The sequence below is a fragment of the Dysidea avara genome, chromosome 4 (genome assembly GCF_963678975.1).
Source record: "Dysidea avara chromosome 4, odDysAvar1.4, whole genome shotgun sequence".
NCBI lineage: Eukaryota > Metazoa > Porifera > Demospongiae > Dictyoceratida > Dysideidae > Dysidea > Dysidea avara.
Genome location: NC_089275.1, coordinates 10,975,571 through 10,982,677, shown reverse-complemented (window position 1 = coordinate 10,982,677; position 7,107 = coordinate 10,975,571). Strand labels below are relative to the sequence as shown.

At 35.1% G+C, this 7,107-nt stretch overlaps 1 protein-coding gene across 2 annotated transcripts in view; it reads right to left on the bottom strand.

Annotated features, from left to right (window-relative positions):
• LOC136252802 (uncharacterized) overlaps positions 1-7,107 on the bottom strand; it is a 169,363-nt gene that overhangs the window by 52,705 nt on the left and 109,551 nt on the right. The gene's annotated exons all lie outside the window — the stretch shown is intronic.

Here is a 7,107-nt window from a genome sequence, read left to right as displayed (position 1 = left end):
GTAGTACAAATGGAATACATACAATAATGCAACTACAACACTAATACTACCACAACACATTCCCTTTACACACTGCATGCATTTTGTCCCTGTCATATTCTACTGAATATACTGTACATGTCAAAACAAACTTGTCACCTGCTTCAAATGCTGAGAAAAATGTCATTCCCACACATGTAGACCATAGAATCAACAAGTCTCACTTTTGTGAGGTTCTTGTACTCTGTCCCCATAGTATGTTCTTTCATATTCCAAATAAGTCTTGTACAATGTAAACACTATAATTATCATTTTATGAGTAAACACTGTAATTATCATTTTATCAAAGTGTTTTAGCAACTATTATGTGGGTTGTGTCACTGTAACAGTACACAAAGGATAAGTGTCAGGTAGCAAAGTACCTGTACTGTTGTTTTTGTTTCATGTTCCCTTTAATGGTTTCGGAAAAGGAATTTTTTTTCATAAAAATGATTATCCATGGGTGGTCATTATATGTGTGGTCAACATTAAAGCCTTATGGAGTATACATACAACAATAACTGTTATTGCACATTTATTACAATTATTGAAAGTTTGAAATGCAAAATGTTAGAAAGAACCACTCATGGTCATAGTAATTATATACTGTATGTAAATGGTTGTGTGCATGGGCTCAGTCAACATGATCAAGTTTGCAATTGCTTACTAGCTCTTTGTACTTGCAGCCTTGTGTTTTACATTTTATCGGAAGTACTACCTAACTTTTGATCTGTTTGGTCTGATTCATCTGTTCTTTATTGGTTACAAAAATAATTCCAGCTGCATTCCTACTGCTACAAAACCAGCTCAAGATGATTTGTTTGGTGTCTACGGTATCTACGTACTTCTTATAAACCAGTATTTAATTCACCACGTTTTATAACTAACTGCATGATTTATAGGTGCGACATCAAGCCACATACTGTGACTCTTCATGTAAATCATAGTTTACATCTTACACATTACATTTCTTTATAGTTTGTGATATTCGTTTTGTTACTATGTGCAGTGCACTGCATGTTAGTTACACTAGCGTTTGTATCATTATAATGTATCTTCAGATTCAAACAAAAATCAATAATGTTTTCTCTCACACCTATACCACAACATTCTGCAATAATTTCTGTTTCAATTTTTTCTCTAGCTCTGTTCTTCGATTCTGTGTAGCTCGACATTTCAAAGTGGACAATGTAGTACCAGCTGGGTTATGAAGTTCTGCAATACCAGTATCCAGCACCCATGCAACAATAATAACTTATCAACTGTTTCTGTTTTGTTGGAAATAGGTAAGGAGTGTCTACAGTATGCTATTCTGGAATTCAATATACAGTAGCCTGCGTAAAAAGTTAAAACAGTTTTGTAGTATGAACACAAATCAGCTATTTAGGGCTATATGACCTACACTAAGTGTCCAAGACAGATGATTAGTTCCCTATAATATAGTTGATTAATCATCACAGTCTTTCGTCCATTAACACATAATTCCATGTCATATGGCTTCATTTTGTTTTTCATATTTTGCTAAGTCATGATAAGCAAATTTATTGGCCACGTATAGCAAATGATGCAGATTGAATTGTTCGGCTAAGTCGGACAAGTACATGGAAGTTCCATAATAACAACAGTGCAGCATAAAGGTGTACAATATACCTACCTACATTATTTTATTAATTTTTACTACCTGTAGCCAGGACAATTATTTTAAAGTAATCAAGAGCTGCTCTTTGTGTATGTAGACTTGCAATGGTGGATTAGATTGTTATTGCCTAATGATAGTATAGACAATGTTTAGTATCTAACAGGTATTTATTTGGAGTTTTTTAATTTTATTTATTTATTTATGAGTTACAAAGAGATCATATGATATAGCGTGATGAGGTAAGATTTAAGTCTAAAAATACTACAATGATACAACACAATTTAAGGTGCAAACTGCTGATCTTAAATTTCTCCATCATGCATGTTTACCATTTTATAATAGTTTTAAATCTTTGTTAGACTCTCCTTTAGATTTCTCCTTCACTGTACCCTCGCTTGACTGTTGCTGGTCTAAAGCTGATGCATACATGATGTGATCTTTAGCAATTGTGTAGGCATCATTATAGCAGTGATTATCTACCCCATTATATCCCACAATGTGAAATTACTTTGTTGAGGCTGTGGCTGAAATTCCCCACATTGGTTTGGGTAGCTGCACTTGCTGTCAACAACATTCAGGACCTTAGATAACAAGTAGAAGAAAACTTAGGAATGTTAAGTTGGATTAGGGATCAAAAGTATCATCCACTGTCGGTGTTGTAACACATAATTTATACAAATTAAAGACAAATAAGTCCTCACCTTTTACTACCTATAATGGGCCAATGGCCATTCAAGGGAACAGAATGCTGCAATTATATATAAGTGGATGAGCAGAAAAATTGCCCTGTGATTTCTACTAAGTATTTGTTTAGCAGGTTCTGTTCACCATAAAACACACATGATCACATGATTTTAAAATAGTCCTACATAACTCTTGCCTTAACCAACATTAGCAAAGCAATTCCAACAACTCCTAAGCTAATACCTAATCCAACAGGTATCAAATTAAAGAAAATTACTTGACAATTCCAACAACTTTGCCATTATTCTGCTAAGCATTAAGCTGGTGCAACTTTAAATGACCAAACATCTTGATGTTTGGCAAAAGCATTTTCTAAACAGGCTAACAAATTTAAAATCAGCAGTTTGCACCTTAAAATTGTGCTATTTGTAGACATTACCTCAGCCCTAAGTTGGTAGCACACCATATCATAATAAAGCCTTAAACCTCTTTTTAGATACTAAACATTAAGTTATGATCATGACTTCAAAAGACTTTTGTTTCAGTCATGGGTATAAAGTCTTATTCATAATAAGTCCAGTGCATGTGCTGTCATTGACTCTGTAGAAATCCATGAATGCATGTGCAATAATATTATGTACTAATTACACTTTTGATGTATATAGATGTTACATAACTATGTACCATTTTAACATCTGTCTATATAATACCTGACGAATACCTGTCTATATAATACCTGACGAATACCTTAATAAAAATATAATGTCTTCATAGGTATTCGTCTGCTATCTACATACTATACAGATAATGTATGCTGTGAAAACACCTTCTAAACAACCACTGGAAAGTTTTGCAAACATGGTTCCATGCACAATCTGGACAACTTTATACCTTTTTTTGGTCAATTGTAGATACAATATTCTTGTACATATACTATCAGTCTCCAAATAAGGGATAGACAGTCTAACCAGAAAACAACAACTGATAACTACAGTACCTGTCGTGAATGCCAACTTTATACGTAAGTTTAGATGAAAGTGAGTGAACTGATGAAGCTGTACATCAGTATAGCTAATCGTGTCTTTCTTAATAGTTAACATCATATCATATTAATTTGTTAGTTTTGAAAGTGAACTTTGAGTTATGGAATGAGAGTTTAATACAAGTGCAGTTAAAACATTTTATGTGTTCAAAGTGCACTTCAAACCAATGTCCCTAATCTGTATAGAGTATGTTAAACTTTTTGCACAACATTGCATCATCCTTATATGTAGCATCTCAAGTGGTTAACTACTACATACACATGTTATTATATAAGGAATGATATAAAATATTGACTGCACTTATAGTAGGTATATAGGTGATAGCATATTTTATATTTCCTTAAACTTGTATGAATTCATCTAAAATGTTTTTTTTGTCTATCTGTCTCTTATGTAGGGTGGATCCCGTATTTTCATGTGTAAAATCAACAACCGTAGCAATGTATATACACAACAAATATGGCAATCCCACGTCTTTGTAATTTATTTTTACATGTGTACATTCAACACTGTGGCTACCAAGCCATCCTCATGAAGGGGGCACACACTTTCATAGGTTTATATACATATTTGCGTGTGTATAATTATTATTATGATGGAAGTGTGTGTAGTGTAGTGTAGTGTGTGTGTTTGTGTGTGCGTGCGTGTGTGCGTGCGTGCGTGCGTGCGTGCGTGCGTGCTTGCGTGTGTGTGTGTGTGTATGTGTGTGTGTGTGTGTGTGTGTGTGTGTGTGTGTGTGTGTTAGCACCTCCATCAGGTGACCCACAGGCAACAGCTTCTAGCCGGCTGAGCTGACGATAATAACAAGGTTGGGTTACTGTGTGCCAAGTCTAGGATACTACCTGATAGTATCACTTGATACACACCACCTTGGTGCCCCTGTGGAAGTTTGCAAGCCTCCCAGGAAGAAACTGAAGTCTGAACTTAGGACAGGCACGGCTTGGTGGACATTGTCATAATGTCAGGGCACATGCTGCTGCTGGAATTCAATGGGTCCTCTGGTTTCTGTGCGGCTGCGCCATGACCATTTCCAGTAAACCAGGTGTGCAGTGGTGGCATGACTGTCCACTTTTGCTGCTGTCTGTCTCTTCCGAATAGGAAGGCTGTGTGACACAAAGGGGGTAGCAGAGAAGGGGTGTGTGTACGTGTGTGTGTGTGTGTGTGTGTGTGTGTGTGTGTGTGTGTGTGTGTGTGTGTGTGTGTGTGTGTGTGTGTACTGTGGTGTGTACTGTGAAATAACTGTACAGTATACAGTATGCACTAGTGTTGCACCGATATGCATATTTTCACTTTTACCGATACCGATTTTTCACTCATTCCTGTAGCCGATATGCCGATATTTACCGATATTCTTCTATTCTGTAGGTCAGGGGAGAAGGAGCAAAAATTATCTGAAGTTTATGTGCGTGTATAACATTAGTCGAAATAATTTAATTACTTGCGTGGGCGGCCGATTCTACAATGTTTGCTACCAGTGTCCCACTAACCCCTTACATGGAAATGAAAGCCAAGTAGTTATAAAACACCTAAGTCAGCTTCTCAAACGGAGTTTTGTTGGGATTCTAGACCCTATCCAAATAGTGATTGGTTGATTGCGTGGGCGGCCGATAAATATACACAGTCTATTATAGCCTTGCAGCCACACTATTCACAGATAAACAAGCCTAAATAGTTATAAACAGGTACAGCAAATAAATGTTTACCACTTACCACTGCATTCACTGCTTTCTTTTAATACTGTCACGTGTTTATTACTGTCGTTAATGATTGATTGTGGGTTTAGGTTATCGGCAAATAATCTCCTCTTTGTAGCCGATACCGATACTTGCAACATCACCTTATATCGGCTGTTACCGATTATTCAACCGATTATCGGTGCAACTCTAGTATGCACAAATATAACAGAATGATATAACGGTTGCACACTGCCGCTACATATACATGTATAATCATTAGTTAGCTGCTCACTGGCATCTGTTTGGTGAATGTCATAAAAATATGACCAAATCAGCTACTCTCCTACAGAGACACCTTCATATATAGTATGTTGTGTGACTTATATTTAGATACAGCACAGATTGTGCTGGAGTGTGTGTGTACTATATATACATATGTACATGTGCCTATTAAAACTCTCTGCAGGAGAACATTGATACACATGTTTTGTAAATCACCCAACACCAGATATTTAAAATGGCTAAAATTTATTTTTTTGTGTGATTAATTTACGTATCATGATTTCAGTTTCAAAGTACACAATTATGTACATATATGAAACCTTATAATACTCATTATCCCACTAGCCTGTTTATTACCCCTAGTAGTAAACACCTCATACAGACTCTGCCTTCTGTGTTCACCCTAATTGGTAAAGTTAATAATATAAGAAAATAAATAAATACTCATATGGCCACATTATAGCTACTTATTATGTATTTTACTAATATAGCCCATATATAGACACTGTAAGAAATGTAGTGCTAGGATTCTTCAGTGGAAAAATTGGAATTATTACTGAGATTGACCCTCAACACCACAACATTATAATTTCTTCTGGACTGGTGTAAAAATTTACTGTTACTTGACTACCATCAAAACACTACAGTGTACCACACACATTGTGACAAGGTGGAATAATAAAACCCTAGCCTGATACCCTGATAATTACCCTAATTACCCTAGAGATATTTGTTTACTGTGTTGAGTTGTGATGAAGTTACGTCATGTATATATCATGACTCCCAGTTGAAGAAGTAGAGCTCATTGCTGTAGAGAGTGACTTCATCACATGTTTACCTGCACTTACGTATTACAAACAGGTACATGCTCACATACGTACACATTCCACACAATTCTTATATCACCTGTGTTACATCTGCACAATTCTTATATATGTCACATAACAAATTATGCTAGTCATTGGAATTGCCAGCAAATTAGCTTATTTTTCTAGCCTTTTCCTTTCATATTTCCTGCTATGCCACAACTTTTAGAAAAGAAGTGGTGCCGATGCTACAACTGCTATAGGTACATACATAAAATGATACATACTTTAACTTATTCACTTGAAAAAAAAATACAGTAGGTTGCAAAAAAAAGTTTACGTTTCGTAGTTGTAATTATGGTGTGATTACTAAGTAATTACCATGTTTGTACTGTAATTATATTTTGACTGTAATCCGTAATTATGCAAAAAAGTAGTTTTTCACCAGCCATATTTACAATAATTATATTCATAGTTACCAATAGAGCATAATTCGTAATTATGCTTTGTAATTATGCTACTACAGCGTGATTACATTTACAAAACGTAAACTTTTTTTTGCAACCTATTGTATGTATTGAAAACACTAAATAAAAGAAACAGGTAAGATTTATTACTGATCACGCAATCACTAAAATGGCATAGGTATACAGTAAGACCTGTGCGCATATACGTACAAATGAAGTGTACGGAGTCTACTATCATTACTTTTCATCACTTGGACTAATTTAGAAGATAAAAACAAATATTTGTCGCAACTGCTTCACTAAAAATGGTATTGACTGCATATATAGAGGATTAACACAATCTCATTTTCCTTTAAAATATGATATGGAGAACATTGAATTTTCTGCCGGTAGGAAAGTAAATATAATAACTGATATTTGATCACACTTCCTATCACAACAAGGAAAATGTGTATTTTCTTTCTAACTTAATCCCTATGAATAAGTTTAATT